The sequence below is a fragment of the Stegodyphus dumicola genome, chromosome 12 (genome assembly GCF_044657685.1).
Source record: "Stegodyphus dumicola isolate Sdum_Otavi_A_Nest chromosome 12, ASM4465768v1".
NCBI lineage: Eukaryota > Metazoa > Arthropoda > Arachnida > Araneae > Eresidae > Stegodyphus > Stegodyphus dumicola.
The window spans coordinates 100,596,626-100,621,690 of NC_140779.1; the positions used below are offsets into that span (position 1 = coordinate 100,596,626).

At 32.4% G+C, this 25,065-nt stretch overlaps 1 long non-coding RNA gene across 2 annotated transcripts in view; it reads right to left on the reverse strand.

The window, feature by feature from the left end:
* LOC146993719 (uncharacterized) overlaps positions 1-25,065 on the reverse strand; it is a 285,520-nt gene that overhangs the window by 201,007 nt on the left and 59,448 nt on the right. For both annotated transcript variants that reach the window (XR_015038248.1, XR_015038249.1), the window contains exon 2: positions 8,067-8,177. This is a non-coding gene — a long non-coding RNA (uncharacterized LOC146993719). The remainder of the gene's footprint in view (positions 1-8,066; positions 8,178-25,065) is intronic.

Consider the following 25,065-nt stretch of genomic DNA (forward strand, 5'->3'; position numbering starts at 1 on the left):
GGCAGCCTGCAATCAGTGGCGAAGGGCGCACTGTAATCAAGGCACTACAGTGGCGCAGGAGCTACTGCCGTCTTTAATTAGCTTATTTTAATCAGGATTTGACGCAACACTAATTGGCTGTAGCCATTCATTAAAAGGTGATCTTCCGTACCGAGCCCAGTCAAAAGAGATTATTTTCATTTGGCGAGTTTTTTGGAGTCATAATAATTTTGTATCCTCATTGTTATTTTCTTTTTTGGATTGCTTTGTTCTATTAGCTGTGATCGCTGTTATGCCGAAGACTTCAGAATTTTACGCGATATCGCCGTAATGAAGGTTCAATTAGAAAATAAAACGAAAGTTTTAATTAAAATTGAAACATCCACCGGTCGAATATGCTAATAAAACAAGAGCCTTTTGTATGAAATGCTTTGAAAGGGCAAGAGAAAATAATTAAAAAAGTGCCCTTTTTAAAGGGTAAAAATGTAATCCACTTTCAGGAAATGAAATTCTCCGAGAATTAAAATCATTAAGGGGAAATCGATTAACTAATTTGGGTGGAGGAAACTTGGAACGATTCGCTGCTGGAATAGGCAATAAAAAGGGAGGTAATTAAACATTTTAACTAATTTGGGAAGTGATCGAAATGCTTATAGCAGCTAATTTCCTGTTTTTAATCTAACTTATTCGTTATAGTTGTAGAGCATACTCGACCAGTGATGCAATTAAAATAGCTTTTGCTTAATTAATTTAGCTTGGTGCCCGAAATTTACTCTTTTAAACAAATAAAAATTAATTTCATTGCTCAAATGTATATCATAATGCATAATAAGAAGAAGAATAAAGAATAACTCATCCTGCTAAGCCGAGCTAATAGTAATGAATAAAATTGAAAAAATAACATTATATTGCTGTGAGATCTTACGTCTAAAAACTGATACATCTTTGAGTTTGTCCTTTGTTTTTCGATGAAGGGGTTATCAGTACGATTATTAAGCCTATTATTTGACTACGTATGAAAAGATAAGATTATCTGTGTTAAACAGACAAACATTGAAATCAATATTTCCCACTTGCAAGGCTCACTGCGTTTAGACTGTTTTAGCGTAACAATCTCAACTGACACTTTTTTGTCTTTCATAGTAACCGAGAAATAGGTTAAGTTAATCGATTAATCGATTAACCTAGGGCTATCTGCTTAAGAGGATTTAGATATATTAGATTATGAAAAAGCTGTCTAAAAGAAGAGTGACCTTGGGAAGGACGTTTTGAGAAAAACTGGTTTATATGTACAAGAGGAATATATACACAAAATGTCCGCATAGGATGCTAAGGGGTAGGCTCTCATCTTGGAGAAATTTCTGAGGAAAGTTAACTTTTTCTCATAATACGCATGAGTAAAACTGTAAGATACAACCAGGCCGTTTACCAGCATTTGCCTTTAGAGGATGTCTCAGCGAATTAGCCATTGGAGGGCTCAGCTACCAGCAACCCAGAGGTAAAATCCTTGAACACCGGTTCCTTCACCCTGGGTTCGAATCCAGGCTGGCTACGGGCTGGCTACATGGGCGTTTTCGTAATTGTTTTCCATGTGTAACGTGTACTAGTTTCCCTTAGAAAGTACTCAACGAAGGTAGACAGATAGCCCTAGTGTGCTTTACCATAATAACCTAAATCAAACCAAACCAATAGTTGTTATTAACGAACAATTTAGTGTACTTTATGCACTGTTCCTTAATATAATATGCATTAATACAGTTGTACGTATTTGCAAATATTTGTATTTTTTATAATACATAATAATTTTGTAATAATTCTTTTATATTATTACATATCAAATTTAGCCCAAAGGGGCTATTAGTCTCAAAATAGCATTTTGCGTCGTTTCACTTTCTGCGATCCTCAATCTGTTGCCACCAAATATAATCGCCATGTATTATATTTAAAGAAATTAAATAATGAAAAAGCTGCATGAATGAGCATGTTTCTCGCATTGTGAAAAAACAACGGTACCTAGAGCCATTAGATATTGAATAACGTAGCCCTCCAACCAAACATGGGCACTAGAATCCCGAATTTTGAATTTATTTTATTCAAATCCTGTAAAAGTATAACGGAATTTTCATTAACAAACTCAACGCTTTCAAAACGAGCAATGGCAACACTACGAAGAAAAAAAGCATTTTCGTCTTAATGTTATTTTCTTTTTCTTTCAGCGCTCGAGACTGTGTATCGGAAATTCTAAAGATACGCTGTTCTGCTGTTTTTAAATATTTTGTGATATTGCTGTTGAATTAGTTAAGTGCGAAGGACATGATATTTAATAATATAAAGGTAAGACACAAATCCTACAACGCCCTTTTGGGCGTAATAAAAAATCTGAAAGATTTCAGATTTTCTTTTCTTTTTATTGATTTTCTATTACCTCTAATTTTTATAATTTAATCTTTTACATTACATTATATTATGTGTTTTATACATATTTATCAGTTTACCTGTTCAAGTTATATCTCGAGAGTTTCTTTTACGCATTTGATTTTCCTGAAATTTTTTCCACGCATTTGTAAAGACAAAATAAAAATACCCCACATGAATTTTCAAAATTCGATGAAGAATTTTCTTTCTAAAACATTGTATATATATATATGTATTTTTTTTTTTTTTTTTTTTTTTTTTTTTGTGTGTGTGTGTGTGTGTGTGTGTGTGTACCTTTGTTAAACGTTCAAACTAGTCATTGCAGAATTTGGATCTTTACACTATCAGTTAGATAGAAAATAACCTTTAAATGAAAATTTTTCGGTTGAAAAGGATTTTGCATTGATCACAACGATAGCTTTTGAAATCAAAACACTTTTCATTGTCAGCAACCCCATGATATTCAGGTTGAATGACATTAAATGTTTGAATCAACTGGAAATTTAAATGCGCTCAGATGTAGTGCTTTATTTTTCGCTATTTTTTTCATTCAATAAATGAAAAAGTGTAAAATAAATACAAAAAACATTTTCTATTACACGGTTTTTATTAAATACATTAAGACATAAAAAATATATACATCATTAGAAACGTTTTCCATTACACGGTTTTAGTTAAAGGTATTAAGGCATACAACATAATTTTTAAAAATATGCACAAACAACATTTTTCATTACAAGATTTTAAATGAATCCATTAAGGCATAAAAGATCATTTTTAAGTATCATAATATTGTTGATCAAAGGCAATTAATAATAAAATCTCAAGGCTGCTAATATTAAATCAAAACTGTGAAATAAAATTCAACGGAATTGAAAGTAATTATTCTTTTTAGTCTGTTAACTTCTTTATTACCATTTCTATTATATCTCGATATTCTCTCTTATTACCTTATTCAGTTATCGTATGGCCACCCCACCATTTTGTTTAGAAAAAAAAACTGGTATGGACATCACATGACTTCCATGTACGGCTTACAAAATTATACACATTTTTCATCACTTCCTTTAAACTTATTCTTTCAAATTTCATTAGAGATACATTTCTTTCAGTCAGTTTAGTTCTCACTTCACCGCAAAGCAGAAATGCATAAAAATTCTAATTATCTTCATTAAAAATTGTAAAATACAGAAAAACCTAAAACGCCAAATACAACTAAAAATAGTTATAGAAAAACAATTTTTGCAATGAAAATTAAGAGTCTGTATACAAAAACAAGTAATTCCGTGAAAGGACAGAAGTCAAAATTTTCGGTGACAAAACTTTTTAAGTTTCCTTTTGGTCTCCCTGGGCAAAAAGATACTCAAGTTGGTGCACCAACTGATTTAATTTACTACGCTAATAAATATTTCAAGTGTAAACACATAGCCACCACTTTAATCACTTCTAAAGCAAACAATGCGCAATTTACCAACATATAACGAAAAAAAAGAGCTCGGTAAGAGAATAGGTATATATATATATACTCGAAAAGTTTCCTCGTTGACCAAGGAAGACAACAATGATACAGGTCTGTTTTTAATAATTTTTTTTCATCTAAAGGATTTTTTCTAGGTCTTAGCAAGACCCTTGCTTTAATTCGTCTATTACATTATCTTTGCCGTTTTGATTTAAATATAATTTACGGTACTTTTACAAAGTATTAACACTTTAAGCTCGCAGATCCACCCATAAGATCTTGCATATTTTGACTAATAGCATATCGCTATTTATTATTTTTTTCTGTACATCGGCATTTCCTTTCCATTATTTAGTTATTGTCTTTTTTACACCTTACTGTGTTAATGTAAGCGGACGCTTCGGGAAATTGGAACGGAGAATTGAGACTAAAGTTTTTGACATAGTTTATTTAATTCATTGAAAAATGTGTCGCGTACAGTTTCAATTGTCTGTTTTGACGAAACGCGTGATGAAGTTAGCTTAGTTCGAACTTCATTGAAAAAATTTCCCCTGACGTGCCACAATGAACTTCGAATTGGGCTAATAAACCATTTACCGCTTCTTAATTTTTTTTTTTATTTTTATTTTTACCTCGATCAATTGATTAGTACTTTTACTATGTTTTAAATATACTTAATTAGTTTAACATATAGCTTACTATTTTTGTTAATTTTTACTTTTAAATATTCAGATGTTGTATATTTCTCTTTTAACACAATTCAATTCAACTAAATTTGCTTATGTTGAAGTTTTCGCGGAGCCACAGTTTTTTAGCAACTTTTTAGCGTGCGTACTAAAATTTATCTTCTAATTTCCTTAATTTTGCAGCACAATGCGCAAAATGTTTGACCACATTGGTCTTTTATCGTTTGTTCTATCTACTTTAAAATTATATATATATATATATTATTGCGAAATGTCCAGCGGCTACTGAATGATATAGCTTCCCCTCAAAACATTCAAGCTTAGGGTTGCCAGAAAACGGCAGAGATAGGCAGGCTTTCCAGATTTGGCGCGAAATCGCCCATTTGGCGATATTTAACGAAAAATTGGCGATATGCCATGGACGGAGCGAGAACATTATAGAAAGCATCCTTAGCGGTTTTCTCGGGAATATTCTCGAAGGTCGATTAAAGCTATATATATTTATACCCTGCATGTACGGAGAGGTTCAGAGATCAGCTTGAGAACGATCGACAGAGCCGGAGCTGTACTTTACTGCTTTGCCGTGAAGTTGTCTTCACCGTTATAGCCTGAAGGCTGTGTTGCTGATTGTTTCAGCGTGTTTATCGTAGTTTTTCGACGAGTTTAAACGGTCATGTATAATAGTGCTTACTGGCAAAAAATTGCGTAATGATTCTTCATCAAGTGTTATCATCAATTCTTTAAAATCCACAAACCCGTGAAACGCAACAATATATACGTTCGGTGTGGCCGACTGCAACAAAAAAGGGAAGTGCACAACTAGATGTTATAACAATACCATATGTAAAATTTCAACATTTTACGGTTAATCGTTTTTGAGTTATGCGAGATACGTAGATACGTGCGTAAGGACGTTAAGAAAATAATCCCTTCTGAATCCATTTTAAACTTATCTTACAAACCATTTATGAAAAAAAAAAAAAGAAAAAAAAAAGAGTCCTTTATACTGTCCATACGTACAGATGTCAAGCAAACAAAATTCTTCAGATCGATTTTAGTGCAGTCAAATTGGACATTTTTGTTAAAATATGACATCCGAAATTTTTCGTGATTACTATACTTCCTTTACTTTGTACAAGGAAGCAAAAAATAGAAATCAAAAGACTTGAAAATTAAGAATTAAGGTTTTTTTTAAACAATTTAGAAAAAATAATTTAAATTAGTAGCTATGAAGAAATACTATTGAGTGTGGGGGAGAAGAACACTAATGTTAACAGTGATTAAAGACCGTGGGCTAACTAAACAAAATGTCTTCAGCAGAAATTCTGGGACCGTTTCAATCAAACAGGCAAAGAGATAGTTGAGTTCGGAAAGTTGTTTAGTTTTCTTTCATTAGCTGCTTCTAGTCTTTTATCTATTATTCACACACACACATTCATTACCATTTTCTTTCTTCCTTTCATGTATAAAACATTTCTATCGTTTTGTGATCTAGATCGTTAATTGAACTTAAGACAGAAGTGATTAGAAGAATGAATTCTGATTGTTGACTTACACCAAAGTTATACAAAAATGCAGATTTCCAGAGGTATTGACGTTATGCTTTAATGCTGCCATCTGCGTTATCTAAATAAATATGAGAAAATGCTATAATTAATTAGGTTACAACTTTATTCAGAAAAATGTAACTTTTTGTTTTAAAATTGTTAATAATGTGTATTCATGGTGGAAGATTGAAATTATGATTTCCATTTTGAAATTTTCAACGTTCAAAGTTATCATCAGCTTTTAATGGTTCTTTGAAGTTTATTCTTTGAAATTTAAAGCAGTGAATATATTAGTACGCTGGTGTTCTAATAAATGATAAGAAAAAAGACAAATTTTAGGGGAAAAATATTCAGCCTTGTCAAAAAGGTCTGAAAGTAAATTAGATAAAAACAAATTATAGATATTTTAAAGGTATCTGATTTAAAAAAAAAAGCAATTTAACACAGCAGAAAAATATCTGTTCAACTTGCTAAAATAAATTAAAATTAGTGCAGGTAAGATTTATAATACACGTCTTTAGAAATATGCTTTTGATAATGTTTGTCTAAGACCTGAAATATGCCTCACATAATTTTAAAATTTTAATTATTTAGTCTTCCTGTAAAACTTTCCATATCTCTGACGTATAGTCTCTTTCCTCGTAAAATTATTAAAATTGCCTTATAAACTTACTAATGAATAAATTACAATTAGAAAAACAAAGGTTTCATACAATAAGCTTTTATTTAAAATATGGAAATGAATGATGGTGTTAATAGTAATTAATGGTGGGAATTAATGCTCTAAAGGGAGAAAAATAATTTATCATATACAGTAGAGCTCCAATTATCCGAATCAATTGGGACCGGACTCCATTCGGATAATTTCATTTTTTGCGAAGAAAGGGTCTACGTACACTTTAATTAATTAGGTACTATTCGGTTTCGAGGGCCGTAAAAAATCGCCAAAAAATAATGTTGATGCCAATGCTGCCAAAAAGAATTGCGGCAACCCTAATAATTGCGGCAAGAAAGGAAGTATAATAGTAAATAACTATTTAAGATTGATGTTTTAATTTAGATGAAAGGTTAATTTCATATAATACTTTATTATTATTATAATTTATATGAAAAAGGCTAAACATGACTGAATGGAAGCATAAGAGTAAATAACTATTCGAGTTCATTATTATAATTTATATAAAAATTGCTTAACATAACTGAATGGATGCCTGCATCGCTATTTCGCTAGCGACTTATCGCTAAAGCATAACTTCATCTCGTTGGTTGTTCAAACGTAATTTTCTATAATGAATGATGCCTTTTCTTCGAAAATATTATCGGTAAAGTGCAGAATCGCTCACTTATTTGTTTGCCGCTTTTTACAAGGGTAAAAACAATTGGATTTTTGTCAATTTTCTTTTACTTTTTAAATGCAAATAGGTCGATGTGTACATAGATAAAGTCAAGGGTGTACGCAGTGCCATTTTTGTTCAATTCTAGGATTTTTTTTTTTAAAGTGAAAATAGGTCGATGTGCACATGGATACCGAGTATGTGCAATTCTTAAAAACGCGTCAAGCAGTGGGTGATTCTGCACTTTACCCAAAATTCTATTGCCGACTTTTCGTCATGGGCAATTCCCAAATTGTTAAATCCATAGGATATCAAAAAATGATTTAAAAATTAAACTAGTATTTCAATGGCGTCGTAAGAAATATAGAACTATATAAACTTACGCAATCTGAAATCAGAGCGTACGCTAGATTTGGCTCGCTGTTAAATGGGCGCGTTTGCTAGATTTGGCGCTTTTGCGCGTACATTTTCGCTGCAATTTTTTTACGGCCCTCGAAACCGAATAGTACCATTAAGGTACTCTATGTATTGTACGTTGAAAATGGGAGGAAAAAAATTATTTTTAAAGAAAAAGAGGTTTTAATTCATTAAAATGAAATGATACACTTTTACGTACATGTTATATAGCATACTGAACAGTACTTACAAGTGCTGAATATCTCGGTCAACGTAAGCTGCTTGACTGTCTTCATCCGTTTTCGTTGCGTTGTGGTCACACTCGGGTTGACGCTCCATCCTATCCTCCATCCTGAAAAAACTATAATCATTTAAAGTTTACTTCCTTTTTTCCTGATTTTTGATAATACAACCAATTTATATTTTATAAAACAGAAAAACTATTTTAACTGTCAGTGGAGAGCAATTGATAGTTGACGGGAGACAGACACCGTCATTCTACCAAGAGGTTATGTAGCATTATCTGGCGTCCCCGCATATCTAGCATTATAAGGAGATATATCCAGGAAAATTGTAAGATATTGTAGCGTTGTTGGCTCAGGATATAATTACCTGGAGAACAATATAATTACATTCAATAAACACTTGCTTTCTAAATTCTCAGAATCCATGGAGTAACGGGAAAATTTTCAGTTAAATGAACTGTTTCTATTTTTCTTAGCATTCTTCACTTCCGGCATCAAAAGTTTTAGAATAGAATTTTATGGTGCAAGTTTTCGAAGACATCGAGACTTTCTGTAGCATAAACTTCTGGTAAAAGTTAAAATATTCACTGTCAATGCATCTCTTCCATTAAAAAGCGCTTCTTTCTGCAAAAGGATTGTCCTTTTCGTTTCCCAGTCTTGCATCTAGCTTCCGGCGGTTTCCAACCCCTTCCTGGCACCACTTAAAAAAACATCTAATGACCGAATCGTTGAGACTAATGAGGGATGGGGGAAAAAAAGATGCCTACCCAGAAATAAAATAAAATAAAATAAAACACAACCCCAAAACAACATGTGCACGTACACGAAGGGGAGACATCTCTGTGCTCGGATATCAAGAGCCCGCAAAGCGGTAAAATATAAGTAAAAAAATAGAGAGAGAATGCGGAGGTTTCTACTTTGGGGTTGTTTTTTAAAGCCAAAATGAGCGGAGTTTTATTTTTAACGAGGGGCTAGAATTTTCTTCTTCCAATAAATGTGTCAAAGGTAATAAACCTGCTAACGGAAAATCTGAGATTTTGTGAATTTGGCAGTGCATTTTGACACTAAAAAATTTGATTTGCTTTTCGATTCTTCAAAAGCAAGTTTAATGTTATTTCAATATTTTTATATTTGAGTTAAATCGAAAGAATAGTTTTATAAAATACAGTTTTCTCTTTTATAAAAAATTTGATGTGGACACTACACGACTTCCTTGTGCGGAATATTAAATTATGCACATTTTTCGCTGCACTTCATTTAAACTTATTTCCACGAATTATTCTAAACAGTCCGTAAAGGCGAGTTAAAATGACATCAAAAATTGAAAATTTTTTTAATTAAATTAATATTTTTTAAATTTTTTGTGGTACGGGAGTGAAGCTGCTTCATAACGAGAGTAAAACTTTCCCATAACGAGTATAAAACTTTTCAGGAAATAACTCAAGGATTCTCCCCAATCTCCAAAAATTGTAAGGCGAATTATCCTCCTTCATTAAAACTATGTCATTAAATTCGGGAATATTATTCATAACCAATCTCGAATGAGCAGATCTTAAATTCAACAAATACACTTCTTCCACCTGAACCGAAAGGATTAATTTTTTTGCGATAATTACAGCCTTTATCAAAGAAAGACTTTCAAAGACTTGCTGAAAGAAAAATTGGAATCAAGGTGAGGTTCTTCCAGAAGGCAACGATGATATTCTTTTTCCTAAAAGGAAATGTGCTGGAATCAAGGCATGGTGGTTCATCTAAGTCACTTCCAACATAGGAATTTGGTTGAGGATTAATCATCCCTTCAATCTCAATAAGAACAGTTTGCAACTGCTCAGTGGTCAGAGAGGACTTTCCAAGGGTCTTCCGTAGAGCGATTTTCACGGAACGCACCATATGTTAATAAAAGCCTCTCAACAAGCTGCTTTTTACACGATATACTTCCACGTAATTCCGTTAGCAGTATAAAAATTTCTTACCTCTGGATGCTTCATTATTGGTAATGGAGCAACCATCTGGTCTGGAGAAATGCTGAATGTTTTGAAATAACACATTTGCTTAGAAGGGAGTTTTATAACTTGTCCGGCCTTTAATATCTAGTATCTCTCACCTGCACCAGCGTGTGAGATACGCCGCAATGAAATACTTTATCATGGAACTTCCAAATCAGTAATTCAGTGAGTTTAGATTTTGACGGTAGTACTATAATAGGGTATTTTTCATCTGAAGATGAAGGAGTCTTCTCAAGCCTTCCTGTCACATGCAATACATCTTGGTAATCTAAAAATGCGTTTAAGTATAACAATTTAGTCTTTTGGTAAAAGCCTGCCATTCTTCAAACAAACAATTTACTTGAAGAAAACGCCCCTCTGAACACATTTTGCCCACAGCACGGTTATAGTCTTCAGCACTAAGAGAACCCATTATACTAGTTTTCCTCCTAAGAAGTATCAAAAAACCGAAATACCCGAGAAGTCACCTTCAGTAGTTTGCGTAAGTAGCTAAACCTTGCCTAAACAATTAAACCTACCAATTGCGGAGATAATTATAGCATAAGCTTTATATTCAGCTTCAGTCTCCTGAACTATTGAGTCTTGTTCAAATCTCTTAGACTGCGGTCAAGTATTCTCCGGGTATAATAACCATTTTGGGCCATGCCACCATATTTTTGAGGTTAGTATATTTTTACTAGTTAATCCTCTTGTTAGCATGTTCTCAGGATACAGTGTCTCCATGCACTGGTATCTGCAGTTTCTTGAATTTCTAATATTCTATTTGAAACAAATTGCTTCCACTTAGATGCCATGCCTTTTATCCAGTGTAGCACAATTGTTGATTCACTCCACAGAATAATCTTTTCTAGATTTTTAAAAATGTCTTTACAATATTTGGCTAATTTTGCTGCAGTTACTTCCCCCATTAATTTTAGTCGGGGCAATGTCACTCTTTTAATTGGCGCAACTCGTGATTTGGACGTTATGAAGCTAGTTTAAAAAGTGTCGTGTGATGTCTTGTATCTAAAGTATGCCACCGCTCCAAAAGCTTTTAATGAATAATTGGAGAATATATGAATGTGTAAATCATCTTCGCCTTTCAGATTTGTGCCAGAAAAATAACGTCGAGGAATCTTCAGTTTTTGAAATTCTTTAATTTCGTTGCACCATGCTTGCATTTTCTTTAATTTCTCCGGAAAACACCTCATTCCATTCTACATCTAACTGCCACAACTCTTATAAAAACACTTGCCTCAAACTGGAAACGAAGAAATAAGTCCTGATGGATGAAAGATTTTAGCGTCTGTGCGCAGTACGTTTTCGTTTAGTACATTCATTAACATCCAACGTGCATAACAATGACTTTAAGTCTAGTCTTAATGGGTCTTCAATATTATTCCAATTGAGTCCTAATACTTTTAAATGTGAATCAGAATTTTCATTTATTTCGATTTATGAATTAGAATTCTTCCATAAATCCTTCAATTCTTTAGAATTAGTGTCAAATTTTCTCATATTTATGACTGCGTCCTTTAAAATAAAAGCAGAATCAGGAGATAACTCATAAGCTTCGTGAACAGTGGAACTTCCATGAAAAAGATCATCCACATAAAATAGAACTGTTCAGCATTTTATATGCGAGAGGATGCGTATTCTTGTAAGCATTAATATGAGTTTTAATGGTTGCAACCAAAATATAAAGAAAACAAGTGGCGCCAAAAGAATGTCTATTAAAATGATACATGGTTATGGGTTCCGTTTTGTCACAGTTTTTTATAATACAGAAAACAAATAATTTTGGTCATCTCTCGCGACTTGAATTTAAAGAAAACCCCGTGCAATATCTCCACACAATCCAATTTTGCGTTCTCAAAATTATGCAATAAACATAGATTTGTCCAAACTTATATAATAACCATGGATCAACATTTTGGTGAAGTAGAGATTACAAAAGGTTTTGGTCAGCTAATCATGGAATTTGGGAAAATAAAAGTTGTGAAGAAAAATGGATCAAATTTGTCAGTGATTTAAAAGAGAAGAATATTTCATTGCCCAGTCTTCTCAAGTAATAGGATACATTTTCAGCATGTCAGGCACATCGGTCGAAAAATTATTCTCAACAATGAATAGCACATATTCTGAGGAAAGATCTGGAATGGCTGAAGCAAATGTAAAAGTTTGATAAAACTGCGAAGTTAATAGAGAGCTAAATTGCAGTGAATTTCCGATGCCATCAGAAAGACTTTGTAAAGAAAGTCCACTCCAGTGATAAATACTAATAGCTTTCTAATAACGAGATATATACACAGTTGACTTATTAAAAATTTAGTTTTTAACCGAAAACAGACGGTAGTTCCGAATGATATATTAGTCTCGAAACGGCACTTTGCACCGAAAACTTAATTGCCACCAAATATTATCGCCCTGTTATTGTATTTAAAGAAATTAAATAATGAAGAATCTTCCTAAATGTATGTATGTTTCTCTCAGCAGGAAAAAAAATGGTACGTAGAGCCAAGAAGAAATATTGAATAAAATAATCCTTCAGCAGAATATGTGCCTCTGGAAGCCTGAATTTCGGATTTATTTTATTATCGATTTTATATTGTGTAAAACTTTACGAATTTTTGATTAAAAATTCAACAATTTCAAAGTGAGCACTGGCAACACTGTACGGAAAAAAAATGTTCATCTCAAACGCGCGTGGCTGTCTAACGGAAATTCTAAAGATATGCTGTTTTTAAATATTTTGTAATTTTGCTGTTGAATAGAATCTTATGTGGCGTAAGCGCCAAGAACGTAATATTTAATAATTAAAGAAAACACACAAAAAGTTAATAAATGTTTTCTAAAGCCATCTGAGTAAGAAAACTGAACACTAATATGAGAAAAACAGAAAAATGTATGCCAACACTTGACGGTTTTTCGGGAATTCTAAACGAATGCTGCTAAGCTGCTTTTAAAATTTTTGTAATTTTGATGTTGAACTGAAAGTGCGAAGAAAATGCTGCTTAATAATGAAGCTAAAAAGACAAAAACAAAATAGGTTAGTGTTAGTGAGAATAACAGCAGTCTGGTAGACTCAGCGAAATATAAAAAACTTTAATAAACCCTTTTGAGCGGCCGTTAAAATCTGAAATCTTTCCTATTTTATTTTTTTTAATTATTATTATTATTTGTTAAAAACACTAAAAATAATTTTAGATTATTTTGTCATAGGTGCATATCATAGTAGGTTTAATTTACTGTACTGAGTATTTTCTCATAATGTCCAGATTTCAGCGAAAAATATTATGCTAAGCCTACTTAATAAGTATACTTTCTTTAATAAAAAAACGACTGAAAGGTTTTTTAAATTGCTAGTGTAAGAAGAGATATCATTTCAAGTCATTTAATTAAAATAATTTTATTAACACACTTTACACAGCATTCTGTTGGATTTTTAATTCTTCATATCATGAACTGTAATGTCCTTTACATTTAATTCTTTAGAACTGCAGACATTACTTAAAATATTCTATCAGCGCTAATGCCTTGAAATTTCAATTAATTTTATAATAAAAAATCTCACTTCTTTTCAAACGTAAATAGTATACGAAATTAAAACTGAAGGCCCGAAGGCACTTAAATGAATTTCTTTGTATAATCAAAGAAGGAATGGAGCAATTTAATTTTCTTAAAACAATTTAATTAAGGGAAAATATTCGTGCCAGGAGCATTAAGACGCAATTTTTATTTTACTGTTTTTTATTATTTACTTCTAATATTTCATTATTAATAGAATTCCATTTCGGTGATGCTTTGTAGTATTGACATACAGAAGAGATTTAGCCAGTTTTGACACTAATTTACATAGCACCGTTTTATTATAACGAAATACATTAGGAAAGAATTGAATACAACACAATTATAATTATTTTTCTTAGTTAATTAATAGCAAGCAATGATTATCCTTAATGCATCAGTATCGCATAAAAGGGATTTCCTATTGCGCATGAAATTTTAAAAAAAATTAGATTGGCCACTGACGAAATAATAAATATTTTTGTTACGATTTGGAATTTGAAAATCTCAGCATAAGTAGGTCTTTTCCATGAGAAGCTTGAGATTTATACAGGTATAATTCCTAAGCAAAAGAGTTTATAATTAGGGAGGCTTTTAACAGGCGGAATGCTTCAGAAACAAATTCTGAGCTGTTTTTAGTCCAAAGGGCAGTTTGTTCAAAAGGACTATCAATTTCGTTTTGGCATTTTGCGTTGATTCACTACAAGTGTTGTTTCACTTTGTAAATGGTTGCCACCAAATATTATAGCCCTGTATTATATTAAAAAAAATAATGAAGAATCTGCATAAATGTATGTATGTTTCTCGCATTGTGATAAAACAACGGTACCTAGTGCCATCCAGTTTTGAATTACGTAACCCTCCTGCGAATATACACATCTGGAAGCCCTAATTTGAATTTGAAATTTGTTTTATTATCGATTTCATATTTTGTAACACTTCAACAAATTTTTAATTAACAAACTCAACAATTTGAAAGCAAAGCAAGCAATGGCAACACTGTACGGAAAAAGAAAACTTTTTCATCTCCAGGGCGAGACTCTGTATCGGAAATTCTAAAGACATGTTCATTTTAAAATTATTTTGCGATATTGCTGTTGAACTGAATTTTATGGGTTTAAATGCAAAGAATACGATATTTAATAAATAAAGATAACACACAAAATATTAAAAAAACACCCCTTTGGACGTAATTTAAAATCTGAAACTTTTCAGACTTTTTTATTACTTTTATAACTTTTTTTTTTTTTTTTTTTTTTTTTTGTAGGAAAGAGTCCTTTATTCTATCCGTATGTACAAGGAGAAAGAACCGGGAACGTGGGTACTATCCCTTTACCATAATGGTTAATCAGTATAACCCCATGCCCACCATTTTCAAGAGAAGCCCCTCAGATATTAACAGGGCCACAATATCCTTACGTACAAATGTCACACACACAAAAAAAAAAAAAAAAAAAAAAAAACCTCAAAATATCCATTTTGGAACTGACAAAATGTATATTTCCGTTGAAATAGGATACTCGAAATTTTCCTCGTTTATAACACTTCCTTTACTTCACACAAGGGAGTAAAAAAATACACTTTGCTTCGATAAACACTAAAATCCAATCTTGAATAGCAAAGGTTTGAATAGCAAAGCTTTGCACAGATTACATGCCTTTTAAAAAGGTTGAGATATTATTTTCCCTTCGGAAACAGATTAATAAACTTGCATTTGATAATGAAAACCTTTTGTTTATTCGATAAAATTATAAATCAGAATGATCTGCAGGGAAGGCTTTATAGTAGTACAGCCTATGCGGCCGCACAGGATTCTAGGGCGGGAAAAATTTTTAAACGTAACATCAAGTAAAGCTTTAGAAGAAACATCAAGTAGCAAAATTTAGGAATGATAAAATTTTTCGAATTTATCGGAAGCCCTGTAGTGTGAAAATTTAGGGCAACAAAATTTTCTTAATTTAGGTAAACCCCAGGCAGCAGAATATAGGACTATCAAAGATTGCATTGGGCTTCAAAATCTCTAGCACCGACCCTCTTATTGGCTGCCTGAAATATTAATATTTGTAGATTACAATATTCATTTAAAAATTATTAATATTTATAGTTGAACAGCAGTAATTTTAAAATGCAGTCTTTCAGTTCTGAACATTTTTAAGCAAAACTTTTTACCATATTTAAGGCTTTAAGTCTCTCTTAACTTTGAGATTAATAAAAAAAAAAAGAAAAATGCAACGAATCAAAAGCTGCATCGACTAAGAAATGCTGCACTGACTCTTGTTAAGATTCTCTGTAGTTAAGAATTCTCTCGCTCTGCAAGGATTTAGAATCTGCTTTAAAATACATGATATCATTCATCTATTATTCATACGCTACTTTTGTATCCATTGGGGAAATAAAGATACGAGTTAAAAAAAATTAATTTTTTTTAGTATTTCCCTCAATTTCAATAAAATATATAATAAGCATTTAATAATTAATGGAGATTATATTAAGAAGTATTTATCAATTTTTCTGTTCAGTTTATTCGAAATTTTTAAGACAATTTTTGTTTCAGTTTATCTTTTAATTTTAAATATTTTGCAAAAAAATATGTATTTATTCATGAACAAAAACCTGATCAACATGCATATCCATTTTAACAATAAAAACAAACTCTCGCTTTGAATTGTATAATGCAAGGGGAAAATTCTCAGTTCTGACTGTTGCAAGAGCTTAAAGAATAAAACTGTTGCACATAACGAGCATGCGCGTGTTCAATCGTCGAGCTAATTGCTTTTTCATACGAAGAAGCATCTTCAAAGGGGAAATCTTCAAAGTATACAAAATTCCGTCCGTAATTCGAAGCATACTTCATGCAGTGTTCTTCATTTTTCTACTCTTTGTTCCTACAGTTCTCTAAATTTTATATTCTCAAGCGCCTCCAGATCTGCATTAATATTTGCAATTGCATAACTTTCTTCAAAGTTAAAATTCTCCTTTGGGAATTATCAAAGCAGTGCGAAAGACAGATATACTTTCTTTTTTCGTTATTATTTCTTTGTCGTTGTTTCTACATCTCATCTCCGTCTTTGAACTAAATTGCACTTCCTCTTACTGCGAAAAAGAATTGTGCTAATAGACGCTACAGATCCTAGCTTTCTAACATTTATAATATATCAGAACTTTTGAAAAGACAAACTTTGCTGCATCAAAACGACATTATGTACGAAGAGCAGTAAATATTAATACGCTACTCCGTCGAGCAAAGAGACGTTCGTAGGCTTTTTTTATTTTCCTTTATTTATTTCTTTATCGAACATTTCGATAGAAAATTCGCTCACCAGTTATTCGACAGCAAACAGGTTGACGTCGCATAACAAATAACGAATGCTGCTGCCAGATTCCAAATGTAAGTGAGTCGTCTTCTCCCTTCTGAATGAAAAATTCATGCCTTTAATGGCCACAGAGAATTCCGAACGATCGCAGTGACACCTATAAACGCATTTTGACTCTAGGCAAGTTTTCTAGTATCTGCTAAATACTTCTTCAATCTTACGCGACCTTAAATTCTTCTCCTCTCGCAAATTTAGTTTGATATTTATTATTTAAAGTTTAACACGAATGCAAGAAGCTGCCTGCTCATACGTTGACAAATATTCGAGAGTTCTAAGTGGAAAGAGGATAGTTTTGAGCGTAAAAGAAGTGGCAACGTTCCCGCGGGACGATCGCAGCTCTTTCGTTTCAGCTTTTGAACCAAACCCACCCGGAAATCTTAAGCATAATCAGGTTTTCTAGATTATCCAAGCTCTGTCTAAATACTTTACCTACCGTCTATGTGTCACGAGACTTTGAAGATGTCGCTAACTTTTCTGTTTTGCTATTAAACGCACCGTTAAGTATCTCTAGAGATTCTGTTTTCTAGATCTATATTAGATCGGACGGATGAAAAGATAATTCTGTAAGCGCTTATCGCGCTAATAAAATTCCTCGCATATTCTTAAATTAACGAAAACTTCCCTCTGCACAAAAGAGGCGTTCTACTCTATTTTACTTTTTTGCATATTAAATGTGCTTTGGGATTCATGGCATTTTGGTTAGTTTCCCTCTTAAACATAAAGTTTAAGTGCATTATTGAATATAATATTTGAAGTATATAATAATTTTTTATCTCGAAAATTTTTGTTTAAGAACGTGCAGATTAAGCTATTGGTTTCTTGGGTTTTAAGGTAACACTGCTGGGATTTTCTGACATTGATTAAAATAAACTGAATAAAAAGATAATGCTTATTTTTCGTAAATTTGCATTTTATTTATTTGTATCAGTTTCTAGATAAAAGGAAAATTATAAATATACGGAGGAGTGTGTGTCTACTCGGTTTTGACGACCAATGAGCTACCTGAAATCGGACGGTTGAAAATCTAATAGCTAAAGCCCGGATTTCGATGACTTGAAAGTTCACTGAAAATACCCTTAAAATGGTCGAAAACTTTACTTAAAATATAACAAAATACGAAAAATAAGAAAAATATCGCCCAAAATAGAAAATAATAATATTAAAAATGACACAATAAAATAGCATTGATAAATGAATTGAAACTGAAAAAATTACATATATAGAGTCATTAGGATTTTTTTTGGGGGGGAAGCAGAAGAAATGGAAAACAATGCTGCCCTCGCCGGGAATGAGCAATGCCCTCGCCGGGACTCGAACCACGGACCTCTCGAATTCGCGTCAAGCGTGCTGACTACTACACTACGAAGGCATGCTAAGAAGGCCGGAGAACTATTTTATACATATACCTATCATTTTGTTTTTTCTTCCAACTTTTCAACTTTACTCAAATGTATTTGGCTTCCACTGAATAATTAAATGGTTCTTGATATTTTCAAATGTGAAAGATGTTCTGTTGTCAGTACATCAGCTTTTATATCCTGAGAAGCTTCTGTGAAATCTACTGCCGTTATTAAAGCATACTTGAGAAAATCCGCACCACTAATGGTTAACTCTTCTTTAGATACGAAAGATTCTGCTTCTCTTGCCAAGACAAAGGATATTTTCTTCACGGTTTAAAAGCCATAGTTTCTAGTCAAAATAATGCTAAATATAATGAAAAAACTTTATATGTATGAGTATAAATCGTCGTAAGAGACTTTAGAAAGCTTTGTTTTAAAAATTGGAAAATCTGTTTCAAACCTGTTTCTATTCAACCTAAATCTGTTTAAAATCTGTTTAATACGTGAAAGAACATTTTCTGTCCAAGTCCCTTGAGTAAACATTTAAATAAAATATATGAAGGAAAGATTTTAAATTGTTTTTAAATACACTCTTCGGTTTGGCGATAAAAAGAAATGGTATGGCGAAAGGTATGATCGCCAAATCTTTTTTGCATTCATGGCATTCCTGTTTCAATAGTCTCGTTTTAAAAATGGAAAGATCAAATGCCCGTCGGCGCTAAATTACCGCCGACGGACCATACCAAATGAGCTAAAAATAACTGAAAAAAAAGTTTTTTAAATTACGTACAAAGGGGCGTTTTTTTTAACATTTTGTGCGTTACCTTTATTTATTAAATATCATGTTCTTCGCACTTAAACCGTTCAGTTCAAAAGCAATATCGCAAAATAATTTTAAATTCAGCATATCTTTAGAATTTCCGATACACAGTTTCCCGCGCTGGAGATAAATATGTTTCTTCTGTACAACGTTGACATTGCTTGCTTTGAAATCCTTGAGTTTATTAATCAAAAATTCGTTAACGTTTTACAAAATATGAAATCAATAATAAAACAAATTCCAAATTTCAAATTTGGGCTTCCACATGCCCATATTCGCAGTAGGATTACGTCATTAAAAATTGGATGGTTCTAGGTACCGTTGTTTTATCACAGTGCGAGAAAAATACACACATTTATGCAGATTCTTCATTACTTAATTTCTTCAAATATAATGCAGGGCGATAATGTTTGGTGGCAACAGTTTGAAAAGTGACACGGACATTCGGAGTGATTCGAAGCAAAGTCGCAAAACGAAAACAATAGTCCCTCAGGACAAAGTCCCTTTGGACTAATAATAAATAAAGAGGATGTAATCGAGGTAGAAAAACGTAATGATTACAACTTGTGAGTGTGTAATTCCAAGAATGTGTCTATCAAGTAGTTTTTAACCACCTCCACACGTAATCCTATGGAGCTGAGCATGCACTAAACGACTCTTAACCAGCTAAGAAATGCTGGTATAGAAAAATTCTTAGAAGTGACTCTAATACCTTGGGGGAAAAGCTTGTCGTGATAGGTAGAACTAAGAGATTACGTAATCAATTTTCTGTGAATTTTACATGTTTGCATAGTAAAAATGAGTTCGTAAAAGCTGAGACAGCGCTGTTTCAAGGGACACTTAATTTTTAAGTTTCATTACAAAAATAGGCTTCAAAATGCTCTGACATGCCCAAAAACTGCCCTAAAAAAGCCAAACAAAAAGGGTCAGCAAATTTGTAAGGTTTATTTAAGTTACATAATAGTTATTTTAAGTTTGGATTCATTATTATAACTTTTCTCTTTCCATTTTCTCACCAGAATGCAAACTAGCACTCCTATATTTAAGTGAAGGTTTCAGATTGTTACGTTAGAATGTGTTCTGCCCTTTTAAGGCCACGTTAATAGGGTTTGCTTTTCTAGATAAGAATTTCTGTTTTCAACTTTGTTTCCTGCCGATAGTTTAAATTCACGACGGTGTAATCCCAGCCAACTTCGCGATTAAATTTCCCAGTGTAGTTTTTGGTTCTTAGATATTTTTATTTTGCTTTACATTTAAATTTCTCGCCATAAGTGCTGGCGGATTTGTAATCACCAGAAGTGCCTTCTGTTCACCTTATTGAGTTAGAATAAAAGGGTTCTTTTACACCCTTCTGAATTTTCTATACTTTAATTTTAGACATAGTTATCCTATCAAAATCGTAAAAAACAACCTTATATTTAGCGTAGGTATAATGAAACACTCAATAGGATACTCAATAGCTCTCACTCAAAACACTCAATAGCTCCTCATCAGGAGAAAGGATCCTTTCTCCTGATGAGGAGGGACCTTTAGCTGCCCTCGAAATCGATTGTTTCATTATACCTACGCTAAATATAAGGTTGTTTTTTACGATTTTGATTGTCACATTAGCGTGTTTCTCTTCTAGTCTATAGTTATCCTATGTCTAAAATTAGGCAATAGTAATTCCGACTTAAAGTAAAGACTTAAAGTATTAGTAATTAGACTTAAAGCTGCTAATTAAATTAGTAAGTCACATTTTACAGCAGTAGAAGAAGTTTAACTTTATGGATTTAAAAAATTCTTTAAACGAGGAAAGTATCCAGAAAAAGAAAATTAAAATGCATATGTCATCAAAATCCGGGACTTGCTGATAACTAATTTCATTTGATACTGGAATCAGGCCCAGAAAAGTTCCGAAATTTTTCATTTATACTCAAGAGTTTCAACTATCGATGATGTAATTTCTAGAAGCTCTTCACCCATTTATTCTTCTGTAGTCTTTTCAGTTAATTTTGTATTTGTGTCTGGACTAGTATTCCTGCCTTAAAAGCTCATTGTTCATTTGCAAATTACTAAGAATTTAATTGTGTAGTTTTTCATAATGCTTTCAACAAAATTTGACAGCAAAAGAAGGTTGCGGTACCGAAAGGCCTGGGTTCAAATTCCGGAGAGAAGACAGATATGCTTGTAAATGTATAGTGTCTTTGCGGCATGGAAGCACTCTAAATGTATGGTGAGCCGAAAGTTTGATAAGGGAGAGGGTAGAGAACATCGCCCTAAAGGGGTGCTGTCCCTTAGAAATCCAATCTTCTTGAGGCTCTGGCAACCATTCTTCCATGAATTACATGGACAAGACAACAAGAACAACAACCAGTTTGACAGAATTATTAGAAAGCAAGCTCTTTTTCATCTATATCATACGTCTATTTCATCTATATCATCATTAATATAATAAACCTCGAAACCGATCAAATCTTTTTTGCAATTTGGTATGATATGTTCATGATTCTTCAAAAGGAGATTTGGAGCATTCATAGATTTTAATACCTGAAGAAAATTTCAGCACAAATACTGCATTCCAATTACCGAAATTTAGTACAGTAATCCCTACGTTTCGTGCGGTTTATTGAAGGATTGAAATGCATCAGATGTACAGTGAGGTCAGTATTTTGCACTAGGTTAATATTAAATTTATTAATTTTATACTTTTGGTTAAATGTTTCAAAGCAGACCATGCGAGTTCTTATCTGCATAAAGAGAACGAGGTCTTTCTTGAGGACTTTGAGTAAAAGGGATTTGTATTCATATTACGCATGAGGAAAATCACCAAAATAGAGCATACAGCACAGCCTATTTGTCTGGATTTGATCCACATCGACTACCAGCATTTAGGGGTTTTCTCAACTAGATTACTGGTTCGCTTTTATATTTTTATATTTCTTATTAAAAATAGAAAGAAAAAATTAACTGTAAAAGAAAAGAACTGATTGAAGTCAGTAAAAAACACGTCGTGCAATGCATAACCTGCATTTATAAAAATTTCGAACACCAAACTAAAAGTTCCTCTCAAAAATTAAAGAATATGTCATCATTGAATCCTCTAATTTAATGATTAGTATTTTTTATAATTATAGAGTTATATTATATCATTACTACAAACTTATTGTAAGTTGTTTTTCTTAATACAACAAATATAATATGGTAATAAAACAAAAGCCCTTTTGAAAACAATATTTTGCCGTCCTCTTGGGATTGTGGTAAGAAAGCATGTTGACATATCCTTTTACACGGGTTCAAATCAAGGAGGAGACATGATTGCTAGTATATGTAGAGTGTATTTGCGGTATGAGGCCACGTAAAATATTATCGAGACAAAACTCCTCTTGAAAGATTTGCAGAAAACCGGTAGGAGACCCTCGGATTCGTCCTCTGGGGTATTAGCTATCAAAGTTGAAACGGAGCTTCCTGTTGTTCGATCGACCCCTATGCTGCATCCCGGACAACGCACTCGGTGATGAGACGGCTAAATGACCGTTTGGGCCATTCCCGACGAATTCAGGTAAGGAACTACAATATTAATTCAATTAAGGAACTACAATATTAATTCAATTATCAATACAATATTAAGTTGAAACGTTAGGATTTCAAGTAAAAATTTACTGTTAACTTTCAAAGCATTTTAGGAGGAAAGATATTTTTTTTCTGATAATTCTGAATGTGAAGCAGATTGATCGGATTATTATTATTGAGATCGCAATAAACACAATCCCCTTAAAAGATGTCTTTGTGGCAGACATTTAAGGGGAACTGGCTCGCATTCAAGTAGCATACATGGAAAACCACAAAAGCTCTCCCATATCCCCCTAACTCGTTCGTCCAGATTTGAACCTCGGTCGAACAACCAGTGTTCAGCAGTTCAGCAAGTTTATTTTTTTTTTTTTCTCTTTAGGCATAAATTAAAAATATAGTTTTTTATAATGAAGAAATGTAAGAGGTGAATTGATGTTTATTTCTCCTCACGAAAGATGAAAATTGTGACGAAATGAACCTACAGTCATTATGCAAATTGAAGAAACTTGATTTCTTATGTCCGTGGCCTCAAACAATTCCAAAACAGTGGGCCCCGAAGCAGTTTTAGGTGGACGGAAATCACATTTCTCGCAAGTTAATTAGCATTATTATGGAAAGAATTTTAAGAGGTGTACTCTTTTAAGGACTTTGTGTCCAATTTTACATTGTTTTCATTGCCATTCAAAATAAAAGTGAATAACGCCCTAGAAAATATATAAATGGAGGGAATTAATTTACACTGGAATATTATACTCAAAGATTTGAAAATACAGATTCCATTAGCTTTTCCTCGCGCTTAACAAAAGATGACGGGGTATATTTAATTATGGTTAAGCACCCGAGAGCTATCTTCTTAAGGGAAGGGATGCCTTTGTAGAGGACTTTCTGTAGGAACTGGATCGCGTACACATTACATATGAAGGAAATCATAACAACGCTCATGCAGCCAGCCATAAACTGGATTCAGTTCACCGGAACTTGAATCCAGGACCGAACTACCAGCGTTCAGCGGCTTTACCGCTTGGCTGCTGGTCGGACTCTTAATAAAAGATAAATTCCTTCAGTTACGAATTTTTGTTACAAGAATAATTTCTTTGTTTAGGAACACATTTACATGAGAACAGTTATTATGTTCCACAGCTGAAAATTGATAAGTCTAAAAAAAGAATTAGACCGACAGATGAGCATCTATAATTCGTGGTAAAGGTAGTTCCTAGTAATCCTTCTTCAAAGTTACAAAATTGATCGAAATCGAAACGCGATGAGTTATTGTAGTAAGAAATAAAGAAGTTCATAATTATTTGCATTCAAATATGCGTATTTCTTCTGAATGCATCAAAGAAAAATTTAGTAAATAAAGGAATGAAAATTCATTCCTTTATTTACTAATAATGACAGTCTGTCATTATTTATTCTCAAGTTTTGCCCCACTTAGTGAATTCGAATTTCAAATTAATTGGAAAAATTGATTCCGATATTTATTAGTAAGCAACTGCTATTTTTTAGAACGTTACCATTTTTATTTTTATATCACACCTTTCATTTACTTTTGTTCCCTCCCATTTCTTTTAAAATTCTTTTGTCTTTCGGACGGTATTCATTATAAATGCTTCAACAAACCACTATGCGATTAAAAAAACCATTATGAAAGGATTAGAGGTTAAAGAGTAAGTAATATCTAATCTCACCACGCATTTGTTAGCTAACATTTTTTCATGGATCTAGTTGAAGTTTATATTTTATGTAGACCGCCTCTTATATTCAATGTCTGAAACTGAAAATTGTTGGAGTTATGTACTTAAATTCTTATTTTTGATGTTACTTTCGGGAAGTTGATAGGATTATAATCAAGCATAAAAACACCCCTAATACATTACCTTCATTTTAATTTTCAAAAAGAAATTTATTGTAAACTTTAGATGTATTTTTTCCGCTATTATAAAATGCAGTTTCTTAAGTTTGGTTTTTCAGTTTTAAATTAATAAAGATTCGAGCCCCATTAGGAGATTTCCTTCACGCTGAAAGTTAATCTATTAATTAAGACAGTAGGTCAGAAACACGAAGCTCTGTTTAATAGCTAGAATTAGTGTTAATTAAGGGAAATAAAAATCTTAATATTAAAAACATGATATTTTTTAATAAATTGATAAAAATATAAAATCATAGAAAATTTTTAATAAAATTATAACAGATATTATCAAAAGTAAATAAAAAAAGCATTAATATATACATATGGAAGCAAAATTAAAATATTTTTGAAATATTAGTTTAAGTTGATAATAAAATGTGAATGGAAAAAATGTTTTGTATCTTTTTAATAAAAATGTTAATAAAATTTTCAGTGTCTTTTTGAGTAAAAAATTAAT